Raw genomic sequence first — 16,532 nt, forward strand, 5'->3', positions numbered from 1 at the left:
ATTTTATTGTTTAATGTGAAAATGGGTGATAACAACTTATGAAAAAGAATAAATCTGAAAAGGCAGGATCTTGATTATGCTTTTCGGCAAAGGTAGCTCGAATATAAGAAAAACAAAACATATTTTTGTTTAGATCAAGGATGTCACTCGGACTGTGTGCGGCGCCGCAGTTCTGCCTTGAAATTAAAGGAATAGAAATCTGACCTTTATTTCTTCTAAAAATTATGAATCTAATAAAAATAAGTAAGCAAAACTAAGTTTTCAAAACAAATTCTTGCATGCTAAGTTCACTAAATATGTGATTTTGTGTACCCTTATTGTGATTTTGGGATACTTTCTGTTCGCTCTTGGCATAAATGAATACTACAGAAAGATAATGTGATAAGCAAGAAAGCGCATAATAGGAAGACTTTACTTAGTCATGCCCGCAGAAGTATGCTTCCACCTTATTCGCGATTGCATCACACTTTTCCCATCGAAGGAATATAAGCTGCGATAACAGTTCTGTTAATATGTTGCACTTCTTCCAACAATTACTTGACTGAGTAAAAAGCAATATTATATTTCACAGCGGGTCATATAAAACTTGTTCTGCTCTCTTTCTATAAGCATACATGGTCTGCTGTGTTTCTTTTAACGTTAAACTGCTCGTTTTGCGGAAATTTCGGTGTCGGCGCGGCAGTGTCTTTGTTTGTGAGCGAAAAAGCAGCGTGGTCCGTGCGAGAAATTTCGAGGTAGATCGTAATAAACATATCAGCTGGAGGGCGCCGCACTTGGCTTTCTTTGCGGCAAAGTTTATCTCTCGAAGGAGAAGCGAAAGCAGATTAGCCATTGGGAAGGCGATACGAACACGGCCCGATTACGCTCTCGCTATCTACTCTTGTTGCCTCCACCTCCGAGAGAGACGAGCGTGCTGTCTTGTCTTGACCACGCCACCTGGGTGTTCCCTTACAAACACATAGTGGGTGCATCGCTGCTACCTATAAGAAAGGGCACACACATTTGTGCCCGCATTATCTTACACACACGAAGAAGGTTCATCGATACTTCAAAAAAATTGTCACGAGCGTAGACGTTCCGTCACGCCACCGGGCTGTTGACACGCTTGTGATAGTCTTCTGTCCATTCGCAATGATATTGACTGCAGTGATTGAAAGTGTCAGTGCAGTGTATGTGCGTGTGTTTAGTGAATGAACTCAACGCGTACGAACGCAGAGAGAACAGAGCCACAGGGCACTGTATATAGTTTGCCCCAACAGTGCACTGGCGCGCAATACTCACTCGTACTTAGGAAACACAAAACACTGTTTTCATAAAGGTGCTGTTGAAGAGGGCGGAAACCATTACCTTTACTACAGGTATGTCGCGCGTGTGTATGTGTGTGTAATATTTCTATCGCGTTCAACTCTAAAAGGCGAAGCTTAAGGGTCCCTCAATTTTTCTAAATATGCGTGTGGTATGTTTCAACGCGTCCCGCATGAAAATGTTAAGAAAGTGGCAATATAGCTGACGTGACAGAAATTTTTTAAGAATCGGAACTATGTTAACGGTTTTTTTACAAGTTGACCTCATGTATGTTTTTTCCTGCCAGCAACAAGCGTGACTGATTGTAATCTACCTCCGCAAACAAAGTTATGTCGACATATGCGTACAAATAGAAAAAACTTTCGGCAGATCCCATGTACTGTGGGAGTCGATGTTATGCGAAGCATGCGGCGGGAAGGTGACTGTGGCGTAATTTTTTTACTAAGCGAAACGTTACAAAATGACGCTAAATATTCGTACAAATTTTGTACGCACACATATATCTTGAAGAGCGGCATATGTGTTATATAACCAGTTGTTCACAGTTGGGTAACGCTGCCAGCGGCAATGTGGGTATTACCAACACTAGAAGCGGTAAACTGATATGTAGTGCTTATACCTGTCCCTTGTGATGGAGAACGCACGCACGTTTCACGAACCCGTGTGCATGCGTGAAAGAGGTTCTTAACAGTTCTTGAAGAAGGTCATCATCACCGCGATCATTGAGCACCAGCAGCTGGTCATGACTCGTTATCGGATCCGGTCGTGATCGCGGTGACGAGGGGTCCATGTGTAGCGAAGTCTGAGGTATAGCACAGCCGTTGGAAATCGTTGATGCCGCGGTCATTTTGTCGACAAATTATCTGTCGATAGAGCCAGCGACATGTCCGAACTTGAAGTCACCCTTCGCGCTGGAGAGGTATGGACCGTCAAGGCTGATAGGCTTGGATAGTGCTACGTAGACCAACATCAGTGGATGGCACTTGTCGTATTCATAGGCTACCTGGGCGTGCGTGGCCTAAGTAGCCTAGTCTACAAAGCGACTGTCAATCAATCTGGCATCATGCTTTGTCAGCATGAGGCTATCGCCCAGCCTCGTAACAAACGAAGAGGACACTCCTTCGTTCTGTTGGACTAAGCGCACTTTACGATACGATGACGTGAATATCATATGTAACTTTCGTTGGTGTATTCCTCCGGGGTCGAATAATTCTTCACATATATTGCTGAATCATAGGAATACAAATGCAATGTTTACTAGACTGCTATAAAAGCGGAGCCAACACTGGAACTACAGACATTAATCTGATATTACGCCTGTACAGTAGGAGTACATGTGTAGTGTTTATTGCTTTGCTGTAAAATTAGATAGCGACCGCTACAACCTCAGTTGACGTTTCAGCGACATAACGTCTGCACAGGCTGTTTTTACAAACCAGTTTCTAGACCTGGCGTGGCTCTGTGGTAGATTACCTGATTGCCACGCAAAATCCTTGGGTTCGATTCCTCCTGGTATCCTAATTTTCATATTAACGCTGCCGATATCGGTTTTTCTTAGCGCTCTCGCATTTAATTTACCAATGTATCATCACGGCGTTCCTGGGTAGATATAAACCTTCAATCACCTGTGGCGCATACCCGTACACCGCGGCCCGAGGTAAACGGGTATGTGCCACTCGTGTCTAGAGGAAATGGTTTGACGACGTACGCGACAGGGCTTTCACGTTATTCATGTCATGACCCGACAGTCATATTCATCAAAGCCTCTTACCCTCCCGTGCCAAGTTTGGCCTACACCAAGTTAAGGAGGCGATCATGAGAGCACCCAGAGTTAGGCGGCTAGATAGATAGATAGATATAGATAGATAGATAGATAGATAGATAAATAGATAGATAGATAGATAGAAACGCTCAAAGTGCCAAGGGTTCGCTAAGAAATGCTTAGCATTTAAAATGTGTAGCAGCTTGCACTAGTGGTGCAAGGCTGGACTAACAGCGGAGCACCTGGCCGATCTAGGTTATTAGCATTGTCTTAATTAGCAGCATGCTATTTAGAACGATCTTAGCTAGCAAGGTCATAATTAGCGCAGTCACAGCGTTGTCCTAATTAGAAAAGTCCTCTCTCTCTCTCTCTGAATTCCTGTCTCTTTCTCTCTGTTTCTTTCTCTCTTTTCTCTTTTGTTTTTCTGTTCTGTGCTTCTTTTCTTTCTACAAAAGGCGCGCGCATTGATGAAACGCCCACATTGCACATCCATCGTGTCAACCTCAATGGGTGTTCTGGCCACGGGCCTTATTATTCTCAAATTTACTAGGTGGTGCAGAGACATGAATATAACTACTGTTAAACGTCGGTGGTGCGAATCTCACAGGACCACCAAATATATTCGTATCATCCGAAATTCGTATCACCAGAAAGCATGCAAAACCAGCATGCGACAAAAGAAAGCTGGCGTACATTTTCATTTATTGTTTTTCAGGGCCTCAGTAACGTCATAAAAGCCCTGAATAGTTGTCAGTTAAGGTTTTAGCTGTCGGCAATCACACCAGCACTCGTAAATATATCGCCTATATGCACGTATTTAATTAATGAACCAGGTGCGTTGTGACCCGAGGCCGCTGTAGCCCCTTCCAAATTTTAGTATACTTTTTTGCACGACACGGGAGTACTGCAGCGAGAGTAACAGAAGAAGCGCTTTGACGCGATGGATCAAGGCCGCAAAATTACAGAACCACGGTCCTGTGTTATGATTTTGTTATCGCGGAGGTGTTGGTGACGTTTTTGGGGAGATTTGCGGCCGTGCCCGCACGAGTGCGACCTCAATGGTCGCGAATTTGACGTTGTGAGGCCTGACTCCTTCGCCAAGACCGTTCTAGCCTTCTTTCGGTCCTCGTACATCTTTCATAGGATGGCTGATGCACGAGGCAGGGACGTGTAAACACAGTACAACGACAGCAACGCGTTGGAAAATAAATTGGCCGCGTAGCTGCGCGCTCCGCTGCAAATGCCGTATAAAGACGATAGAGCAGGCGCTACGTGAGATATGGACGCCATCTAGCAATACGTCGGGAAACGTGAGCTTGTGCAGAGGGTTTCCTTCCTCCGTGGCAGAGGGCGTTCGTGGGCGCGCATATGGCATTTTCAGCGCAGCTGCATTTTCAGCACAGCTTAAGAAACTAGGCTCTTTACAATTATGTATCTATGTATTTTCTATTAAAGGAACACACCTCCTAATACTTACCTAGTGATGTTGCGCCTCATATATGCGTATTATTTACTTTTTGATCGACAACGTTCACAAATATGAACAGTCGTACCAGTTCAAGATGGGTGGGCGGTAAGCAAGTGGTTCAACTTTTGCCGGGTCGCTGAATCGGGTGACAGGGAGACCAACAGAAAGACAGACAGACCAAAATTTCTGCGTTTAAGTTCCCCAAGAAAGACTATCGTCTGTAAAAACCATGGCACTAATGTCCTCTGTAATCTAAACGCGAAGGCCCACGGAGGCACATAAGAGCGTCAAAGATTCACGCGCACAATCTCGGAGGCCGCAACACGCCTCTGAAGTTTTATTCTGACCGCAAGAAAAGTTTTTCTTATACCGTGATTCTGACGATTTGGCGGTGCGGCGCGCATGCCCACGTTCGCGTTCCAGCGCTCGCACGTGCTCGGCGCGTCTTCCGCAGAAGCGTGGACACCACCCCATCGTACCTGGGCGGTAGCGTACGTTCGTAGCAAACGTCGCTGAGGGAAAATAGGTTCGCAACAACCGAACGCCATTACATTGCAGGCCAATGGGCCTTGGCCTGGACCAACGAAAATTTCGTATCAACCCGAAATTCGTATGAGCTGTGATCGTATCACCGAGGTTTCACTGCATCTTCATTTCTCTAATGTACGTCGCCATGAGCAAACTGTATTTTGTAGTGAATCCTAAGATAAAGAAGCGGACTGAGAGAGCGCGCGCCGGCCGAGTTATTGCGTTGCCCGATACTTAGTTTCCTGGTCACGCGAAACGGCGGAACGAAAGCGTTAAACAGCTGCGCTTTTAAAAACAGGCATTGGTAATAACGCAATGCTGCCTCCGCGCATATACAGTATTGTTGGTGTGATTTGCAGTTCATACAGGGCATAAATTGCTGTGTTCGGTAGGGCTGTCCCTCTTCGACATTTTAGACGTGCGCTTGCCTGCACTGAATCAATAGGTAAGGTGTTATGAGTAGGTTCACAATAGGAGTACATGTTACGCGGGATATTCCAGACTTCAGCTGTATTTCAGACTATGCTATCGTGGTAGCTCCAGTTGGTCCAGAATGTGGTTATGCCAATTTTCATTCGTTCAAAATGCCGTCATTACAGATTCTGGCAATCGCGATTCGCGATGTTCAAATTATCACCCGCGCTTCTGTTTTTATCTGGGTGAACGAAAATAATGAAAGAAAGGAAAAGGGAAAGAGAAACAACACGTAGAATAGCTGCTAAATATATAAAGAAAATCCCGGTATTGTCCGCAATTTATATAGGAGGGAAATAGAATTATGTATAAAGTTAACATTGCTGCGCAGACAGTACCGATATAAAGTAGGGTTCATAGGTTTAGAACCCCATTTTGTTCTTGCTCCCGGAAATGCTTCTGAAAATGCGCCCGGACAAGAACACAAGTGCCGACTGCGATAGCACCGAGTGAGTCCATACTTTTGGATATGAGTTCCGCATTCTTTTCCGATGGCACGCCACAGCATTTCTTCCTAGTACTTTTTTCTCCTCAAGCAGACTCGCATGCCTTTCATGTGGAGGGAAAAAAGAAAGCATATTGAAGCAATAGCCATGGGACGCACTTTTTTTGTCCGCAACAATGAACAATATGCTCTAGAAAAGCTGCATGCCTTTGGGAACAACTGATAAGGAGTGACGGCTCGTAGGGAGCAACCCCTGCATTGCCTCAATTCACGCGTGCGCGGACGAGGGCTTAGCTTTGAGCAAACAGAGCTCACTGGACCCTAAGTTCCCATACTACCTTCTGAACTGGGGACGCTACCAAGAGCGCGAGAAAATAGGCTCGGGTAGACTTGCTCGGGTAGACTTGCTCGACATAATACCTTTTTTTTCCGCCACGCTCAAAAGCAGACGCGGACATCCTCTACACATTAGATTTGTTTACGTCTTCCAAACGTGGTGGTGGTCAATGAACCTTTAAGTCTACACTGAAGCAATTCAAAAGTTATTATGCCCGCAAACACAAAAAAGGTCAGGGCAATGCCTTACTGCGACGGAATTGTTCATGTTCTTTTTAGTGCACGAGCACCAAGTGGCAATATTGTTTCTCTTCCAAGCATATCAGATTAATTATACACCTCCGGGTTTAAGAATATTCATAATTTCTTAATAAAAAAATTAAAATATCGGACTATCGTTCAAGTTAAAAGTTATATTGGATACATGTGTTATCGGGTTGCAAGTTCACTTGAGATAAGGGTAATTTAACTGCCAGGTTTATAATGAAAATAATTGATCCCGTTTATGGAAAGAACAGACAATATCCTTTAACCATCTGATATCGGTGTGGCATCTGGCGGAGCAGATAGCAACCACGAGCTCCTTTCTATTTTATTATTGCGATAGCGAATTAATGGACACTCTCGGCGGTCTTTTTCCGCCGGTGTCATGTCCCGTACATACATACATACATTATATATATATATATATATATATATATATATATATATAAAAGATACAAATAATACAAAAAGATATATGTTTCCAAGCGCGTTACCGGGGATTCGAACCTGCGACCCCTCGCACCGCAGCGCACTGCGTCAGACAATTCCGCCACGCAGCGTACTAACGGCGAGCTATTCTTATACACCATTAACCAATGGTGGTAGGCAGAGCTCGGACGTGTTTCCGCATGTTCACTATCAACCGCGAAATGGCCGCGAAGGGCACGCTTTAAAGGGCCCCTCACCAGGCCACATAGCAAATTTTAGTTAGACGCTGGAAGTTGTTGTGTGCCGAATGAAGAGCAGTACGCCGCAAGAATTTTTCATATCGGTTCATTACAAGCTGAGAAAACCAATAATTTGTAGCGGCGCGAAACCATGATGCGAGTAGGCGAGTTTCAAACCCTTGCCACTCGCCCCGTGTAGCCTTAGCAAGCCAAATGCCTTCCCTGCCCTCTTCACTTGACACATACGCATGGACACGTCATGCGCATGCATGGTCACGTGCGCATGACGTGCCCGAGCCAGCCCGAGCACGCGAGCGGCGTTGCACGGCCGCTACCTTTGTTTTTATGTAGCGGCCGTGGGCGTTTTGTCGGCGTTCTCTGTGGTGTAATGCCTGTTTCTGCGGGACGAGCATGAAAGTTGAGACATTTGTACGGGCACGGGAGTGGCGGTATCATGAGCCAGTGCCGCATTAACGTTTACTTGGGCGCGGTAGAATAAATGAGCATAATGAGTGCTCGAACGCGCCAGAACATTACTTTCGTTTCCAGGGCTGGCGTCTGCTCGATGCGCTAACCGCGGGGGCACGAACGCATGGGAAAGGGAGGCACGTTAGCCCCGCATCTCGCTGCAATTCACGAAAAAAAATTAAAAAGACGCACAAATTCCCTTTGTGTGTCTCATTATTTCTCTCAAGTTTTATTAATCTGTTCAAGCAATAAATTACAGAAACTACACATGTCGTGTCAAATAATTATCGCAGTGCCACGTGCTACTGTTGGCGACGTCAGAGCACAGTCGTCTACGTAGGGGAGCGACGTCACAGCACTACCATCTACGTAGGGCCCTTTTCTCATGTACGTCATCCCCTCATTCTCTAAAGCGCGCGCCCGCGAGAGGAAGGGCAAGCAGCGTTCACCTTGAAATTTGACCCATTTCCGCGGCGCGTAGCGTTGCAAATTTTGGCAGACGTGATCGTGAACGCTCAGTGTATGCATTGCGCTCGTTAGCTCAAAATTGTCAAACCTGGTGAGGGGCCCTTTAAAGGTCGTCGCACCGGAGTTGGGATGCGCGCCTTCGACTTGTATTTTGACATTGAGGGCGTGCTCGGGCGCAGCTCTTGAGGAGGAAGATTTTTTGCGTATTGCGCTTTCACCGCAAGTTTACCGTAGAAGCTATGGAACAAAGGTCACTTCGCTCGCTGCAGTGGCCGCTCTTGCGAAATAAGTTAGCTGCAAGCTGGAAGAGCCAAAGTATTGGCTAGTTGAGAGAGAGAGAGAGAATTTATTTACAGAAAGGCAGAGAGGTCGACCTGAGCTATAGTTTGCTCTGGCCTGCTACTCTACACTGGGGAGGGGGGACAGGGGAGAGAAAGAGTGATGAATGACGATGGTAAGGTAGGGAGATGAGAATATAGTTCGTGACGCTGGGGCAAATCTAAAGACGTGCATCCAGTCCAGTGGCTTGTAAGAAGGCTACGACTGCATCGATGACCACACTTGTGCTGCTGACGTCAGGCCAAGGACCTAACACAACCTCATCGGTTAAAGGCCTACTATGATACTGCCCAATCGATGAGATCAGTTGTTGTCGTTCTCGTGCGTACGCTGGACAGGCGCAAAATATATGTTGAAGTGTCTCTGGTATCCGACAATGACCACAATCGGGACCTGTGTCACTGCAGCCGATCAAGTGGGCATAGCGTCTTGTAAATGCCACACCAAGACGAATGCGGTGAATGATGCATGTCATATTTCGCTTCAGCTTGTGAGGCATACGAAACTTCATTTCTGGGTCCCATTTATGAAGCCGCTTGTGCCGGCGTTCTGGTTTGTTCCAGTGTTCCGAAGTGTAGGTGCGCATTACTTGCCGAAGTAAGGCGTTAGTGTCTGCTCGCGAAAACGCAATGCACACTTCCGGGGCATTATTTAAAGCTGTTTTAGCTTCGGCGTCAGCCTTTTCATTCCCCATCACGCCACAGTGAGCAGGTATCCACTGGAATGCTACATGATGTCCATTTTTCATAGCATTGCCAAGAAGCTCAGCAATTTCTATCGATAAGGTATAATACGGGCCTTGTATCATGATGCAATCGATGGTTTGGAGAGCAGCTTTGGCATCACAGAATATCGTCCATCTTCGAGCGGGCTCTGCGGAAAGGAATCGTATTGCTTCCCGAATAGCAACAAGTTCCGCAGCAGTTGAAGTGGTCTTGTGATCCAACTTGAAACTTCTAGCGACGGTCATTTGCGGAATGACAAAGGCTGCGGCGGAAGCACGTGAGGTGGTAGATCCATCAGTGTATACGTGTGCCGCACCGCCATACATTGTATAAATGTGCAGGAGGGTAAGTTGCTTTAGGCCGATAGATGGTACCAGGGACTTCTTCGTAATTCCAGGTATCTGAAGCCTAACAAGCGGTCTAGGCAGAACCCACGGAGGTGTCACAGGAATAGATGTTGGAGAGAATCTTGATGGCATAATGTTCTCGTGCCGCGATAGAGCTCTAGAATAACAGCAGTCTGGGTGGGTAACTGGGAGTGCTGATAGGGGATGTTGCCTGTGTCGGGTCAGCAAGCGAAGATGGACTCGAAGGGGCTCGCAGAGCCTATATACATCCATGGGACAAGCCCGAGCTTCGGCGATAGTACCATTGGTTGATGTGCACCGTGGCAGGCCCAAGCATGTGCGCAAACCTTGAGCTTGGATGCTTTCTAGCGTGCGCACACAACTAGGTTTCATGTTGGAGAGCACGGGCATGCTGTATCGTAAGTATCCTACGAATAAAGACTGGTACAGTTGTAGGAGAGCAGCCTCCGGCGGACCCCATCTTGCTCCTGCCAAGAACCGAACCACGTGGACAAAACTTTTCAGCTTTGTCTTCATAGCAGCGACGTGTTTAGACCACGATAGATTCCGGTCGATGATGACACCAAGGAATTTGTGTTGTGCTACCGTAGGAATCTCGGTCCCATTCACGATTATTGGGTACCTCGTCATTTGTTTGCGCGTAAATGCTAGCAGTGCGCATTTTTCAGTTGAGAGTGCGAGACCTTGACGTCGTAGGTACCTTGCTGTGATGGTCACTGCACGTTGCAGTCGGGCACGCAATTGAGGACGTGTAGCTCCAGACGCCCATATGCAGATGTCGTCAGCATATGTGCTAACCTTCACCGTGTCAGGAAGTTCAGCACCAAGTCCAATCAACGTGATGTTGAAGAGGGTCGGACTGAGAACACCCCCTTGGGGAACTCCGCGGATAATATTATAACGATCGGTATCTCCGTCGCTCGTCGACATATACACGGTACGGCCACTAAGGTAACTCACGATCCATGCATACATTCGGCCGCCGATGTCTAAATCCTCTAGCGCATCAAGGATGGCATAATGCAGGACATTGTCGTAGGCGCCCTTTATATCAAGAAAAACTGCGGCCACTAATCTGCGTCGACATCTTTCCTGCTCAACGTCGGAGACCAAGTTGATGACACCGTCAATGGCTGATCGGCCTCTCCTAAAGCCATTCATGAATTCAGGAAAGCAATTATTGCTCTCTAAGAGCCACTCTAACCTCGACAAGACCATCCTTTCCATCACTTTGCCAACGCAACTGGCTAAGGCGATCGGCCGGTAGGATGAGAGTTCGTTAGGGCACTTCCCCGGTTTAAGCAGCGCAACTATGCGACTGCACTTCCACTTCTCTGGAACATTTCCCGACTCCCAGGAGGTGTTGTAGTAGGACAACAGGATCTGTCGTGCTTCTGTATCAAGATGGCGGAGCGCAGCGTACGTGATTCCGTCCGGCCCTGGAGCCGATGAGCGTCGGGAAAGTGAGATTGCTGCTTCCAGTTCTTGCATTGTAAAAGGTACATCAAGGCGCTCATCAAAACACGGGGGGGCCGTGGTGGTAAGAGTTTGAATCATGGTATCAGAAGTGTCCACGACAAGGCAACAGTAGTCCTTGGCTACCTCCAATTCGCTCCGACCCTGATGCAGAGCAACGGCACGGAATGGCTGAGTTTGTTGTGGAAATGACTGCAGACTTCGTACTATCCGCCAGATCTTAGATAGAGGCTGTCTTGGGTCCAGAGATCCGCAGAATGTCCTCCATCGCTGCCTGTCAAGCTTGTCGAGGTGCCGAAGAACGTGTCGTTGAGCATGACGACAGGCTGAGAGGTCTGACGGCGATCTTGTTCTTCTGTATCGCCGTTCTGCGCGGCGGCGGATAGCACGAAGGGCCTCGTATTGTACATCGATAGCTGATCGCTGCATCGGGATGTTAACTTGTCTTGTTGTGTCACGCAAGGAAGAAGCAATGATCTCTTCAACTTCGGATGGCATAGTTGTGCGCTGACAGCCGGTTTTCACCGATGTCCTGAATAAACTCCAGTCTGTTTGATGACTACACCGTAAGTCGAAGCGGCGGAACCACTTAAACTGAACGTAGGTTGGAAGGTGGTCACTACCATGAGTCTCTATATCCGTGGACCAAGATGCAGAAGACAGCAGACTCCTGGACACAAACGTAAGGTCGAGACAGCTGCTGTAAGAAGTTCCTCGAATGAATGTAGGTGATCCGTCGTTGAGCACCCTTAGTCCGAAATTACACACGAAATCCGACAAATCTCTGCCACGACCATTCATTACCGTGCTACCCCAGAGGGGATGATGAGCGTTAAAGTCAGTTGAAGTTAAAGTAGTTGAAGTAACAACTGTGGCAATTGCTAGATCGCGTTAGTCTTGTGTATGCTTGTGCGTTGTTTTCCTTCTTCATTTTTTGTGGTTTAACAGCGTACTGCAAGTGTCTAGCTGTGACAAATTGCGATTTACAGCGATGGGGAAGACACGAGACAGAGACCAACGAAGAGGAGCGCTGACTTCCAACTAAAATTTTATTGTGAAGAACAATCATTTTATAAAAAAATGACACATGCGATAAATGACACCCCCCTACGAAACACGAAGCCAACGTGAGCAATCACAATTTGAAATGGAATATCAACTAGCCCGTACTGAGACCTTGCTTTAGCTGTGAGAGTTGTTAGTTGGCGCTCGTCCTGTGTGTGATCTTTTCGTGCGTCCTTTGCGTTTGAGCAGCGCGCTGCAAGTATCGAGCTGCTCGCTGAACTTTTTGTGATATTGAAATTTGTTGCTATTACATTCATGGATTCGCCGTTGCGGCAGAACTGACAATTTTTTCTGACAACTGCTTCCACATTGCGACGAACCACGAAGTTTACTATAGGAATAAAACAAGGCACACTAACGCTCGGGTGCCAGTGCCACTGCCAGGCCCCTAAGCTAAGGTTCAGAATAGCCTCCAGTTCTTATTTACTAGATCTAGTCCTCGCACCAAATTTTGGTGTCTATATTTTTTATAATTTAGCATTGTACCACGGATAATGATAATCTACATTCAAGCTCTGGTAATAAATGAGGGAAGAAAGTTGCCCAGGTACACGGCAGACGCTGTAACGATATTTAAAATCTGCGCCATCTCAAACAGCTTAGTGACTGCGCGTGCTTGCTACTCGCGCTTAATCAATCGCCATAACCTTAGTCCTGCTAGGCGCGATTCTTTCAGCTTCAGTTTTAGCAAACAGTGATCTAGAATTGGGATACTAAATTTTGAAATGAGTAATCGCGCGGCACCAATTGAACAAGAAGCATTTCCCATAGTGAGGGAATATGAGCACGTTTGATGATTAGAACCTATGTTAAAGCGAAACTTGTAATTCAACCGTTCACAAATAACATAATTAAAAAGAAAACACCGAATCATGCATTCGGTAATATATGATGAAGATAACTCAAAGGATAATGCAGAAGTAATAAAGCACTAAACGCTATAGGGTGGTAATAAAAACAAACTGGTGCGGGGAATTTGAAAAAGAAATTGGTGCCAGAGCTAACGTTTGGATATGCTGTTCTGTAATTAAAATTGGAGGTTCCCTTGCTTTTACGCAATGGTAAGTGCGCTGACTGGTAATGGATAGCCTACGACCAAAACGCTAGTAGGCAAAAGCTTGGTGGTATGGACTGGGCTTCTACTGAAGCGACAATAGCACTTAGGAAAACATTGTATGAAGAAATACTTAAGAATATGAAGGAGAAAATCGGCGCCTCAAAAAGCACTAGTTTGTGTGCCTGAAATGCGTGGACACGGACACGAGGAACAGCTCAAGGCAGTTGGCAACCAAGAAGAGAGGAACTAAAATTGTAAATAGGCAAGTGCGACACATCAGTAAGCAAATCGGTTAATAAGACGGTTCCCTATTGGAAAACCCAGTGGCACTGTCCCAGTGCCATACCTGTTTACTGGATCAGTGTGGCGCTGGGTACTGGGACGCTGGCACGCTGCACGAGGCACACTGGACGCTGGCGCACTGCACACTGGGCCACCCGTTACGGGCCGAAATCGGGCTTTTAAATTTTGTTTTAAAACTGGGCATACCCAGATTGTAATTAGGGCTGAAACGCGAGCACTGCGACAAAAAAAGAAAAACACAGCGTCAAAAAAAAAAAACAAAAAAAAACGAGCGAGCGGAACCCACCACCTCGACGCACCGTGCATCCTGAACCTGACACGTTACCGTTGCCCCACACCTCAAAGACGAGAGGTGGTTTCTATTTTCTTCATGTTAGAACTACTTGCGGTAGCCAGTATTTTCATTTTTCTCGTTTAGAAACGCAGATTTCAGTTTCTTCCTGCTCACGAGAACCTAAGAGAAGGTAGTTAATTTGTTTGTCATGTGCTGCCTAGGATCAGAACGTCTATCTGGCAGGTTTTGCCGCAAAAAATATTAGCGTAACCGCAGATGTGTTGCGGCAATCGCACTGACTCGCTAAGCAGTTATTCATACCTATGTAAAAAACAGTGTGCATCTGACCTGCACACTGAACACTTCAGCTTTGTCAGCCGTTTGAACATATTTTCTGTCCTTTTTGTTTACGTTCCGAGTACTATACAGGCGCAGTAGGTCATGCTAGCCGAACCGACCGTTAGGCTTAGAGCTATACTCCGTTTGCAACGATCGCTGTGATGAACGTGGATATTCAATTACGAATAGTCTAATAACCGTTAAAATGCAGATTCGATCATACCTGACTCAAGCAAGGCCATATTTGCACCTTCGATTACACAAATCAGAAGCTAAAAACGACGAGATTGAGCGTTACATTGGCTCACTGTTGCCGGTGACGTGCGGCTTTCAGCGGTACGAGCCCATATGGAAAGACTGGACTGGCTGCTAGAGTAGGTTGATGTTATTATCAGACTAATACTAATGTCATATTGTGTTGCGAATGATAAGTTATTTCGATGCAGTTATATGAACTACATTCACGACACTCGATCACACACTTCAGAGAAAGCGCTCGCGCTCGGCAGATGATTGCTTTAGTGTACGTCCGTCGTTTAACAAACCTAAAGCTATATATGTGTAGGACACAGAATAGAATAATATTTTCACGATATTCGACAAGCTTTTCTTTTGACTTCTCGCGACCCAATACCAAATCATATATGAATTCCACCCAGCGCACCCAGCTTTATCCAATGTGCTGCCAGTGTTCCCAGTGCGCAGGCAGACACTGTACAGCGTGACCAGTGCCTCCCAGTGCGCTGTCAGACACTGGGCCACACTGTATAGTATTCCCAGCGTTTGTCAGCGCACTGGGCGGCACTGGCCACGCTCTACAGTCTGTCCCAGTGCCTCCCAGCGCGCTGTAGTACACTGGGACACACTGTACAGCGTTTCCAGTGCCACCCAGTGCGCTGAAAGGCACTGGGAGGCACTGGCGACGCTGTTTTTTCCGATAGGGTTCATTTTAATTGCAAGAGCATAGTTGAAACAGATGGACTATGGAGACTCACAAGCATGGCAAAAATAAATTTACAGCGAATAACGTTCTTACTTCAAGGTCGAATTGGCCACATTAGGGCAAATGAACACCGGACGTTGATAAGCTATCTGTATACTCTAAAGAATGTACCCAAACTGCTCAACATATTGTAAGAGCATTATATGGCATTGAGACATCAACACTCGCAAAAGGCGTACTGCTCTTTTAGGCCCTGGAAATATAAGAGGACGGAAAGTATTGATTGGTCAACGTTTGAAACCAGAAAGGCATGCCTAAAGGGACACTGGTAGAAGAAAAGTAAGCGCAGCTGAAAATACAATGTAAAAATGTAGCCAGGAATGAAGAAATAAAAAATCAGAAAATTATACCAAGGCGCAAATCTGCAGTACATACAATGCAATCATGTTATAACGGACATTCTAGGTGGCTACTTGCCGCCACGCATTTTCAAAGCGACGTTGATAAATGTCAGCATTATCAGGACAGTTAGAATAATAACAATATTAATTACCATCGTGCTCGGCATCTGCACAGGTAGCATACCTGTACCGATACCACGCACATGTAGCATATCGGTGTAGATGGCATACGAAATGGAGTTCTGGCGGCTATTTCTTATCAAGAAGTTTATGTATCACATCTGGGGAATATCACCATTCATGCGTATTTCGAGAAATATGGCGAAGTCTTGCTGGCTTCCATATAATAAGGCATTGCGATCCCTCTGGAATTAGCAAGGTTTTTAACAGCGGAGCCGTTTCAGCTTCAGGTTGCGTCGCCCGTCGTTTAGGAGAACACGGTGAGTGTGCTTCACCGAATGCGGTTATGTGCCAAGCAGCTCCTAGCTAAGCCATACATAGTATACTGAAGCAAGGTCTTGTACGCGCTTGCTGGTATTCCACTTCAAATTTTGAGCACAGCAAAAGGTAAGACACGAGACAGAGAGCAACGAAGACGAGCGCTGTCTTCGCTGCTCTCTGCCTCGTGTCTTACCTTGCGCTGAACCACAATTTGAAATGCATAGTATAGTACAGCAAGGGGTTGGGAAAGGGAAGTGAAGGTGATGAGTAGCGAAGTAAAGGTGAAGAGGATGAAAAAGAGGAGGGGATAAGGTAAAACATGGTGTAGCCTAGTATAGTATAGTTAAGCGAAGGGTATTGCATAGCCATGTAGATTATAGCATCGCAAGGAGGTTGGAAAGGTATGTGAGGTTAGAGAGGAGTGATCTGAAGGTGAGGAGGAAGGGCAGGAGGAGGGTGAGGGTAAAACATGCATAGCCTTGTATAAATATCAACGAGCAAAGCATAGTCGTCCGTGCAATAGTATAACAAGATGGCGGGAAAGGGAAATGATGGCGAGGAGGTGTGATGTGAGGATTCAATGAAGGGAAAGGGGGAGAGAGGGCCTATAGAAAG

Source organism: Rhipicephalus sanguineus, chromosome 2 (genome assembly GCF_013339695.2).
Source record: "Rhipicephalus sanguineus isolate Rsan-2018 chromosome 2, BIME_Rsan_1.4, whole genome shotgun sequence".
In the NCBI taxonomy this organism is placed as follows: Eukaryota; Metazoa; Arthropoda; class Arachnida; order Ixodida; family Ixodidae; genus Rhipicephalus; species Rhipicephalus sanguineus.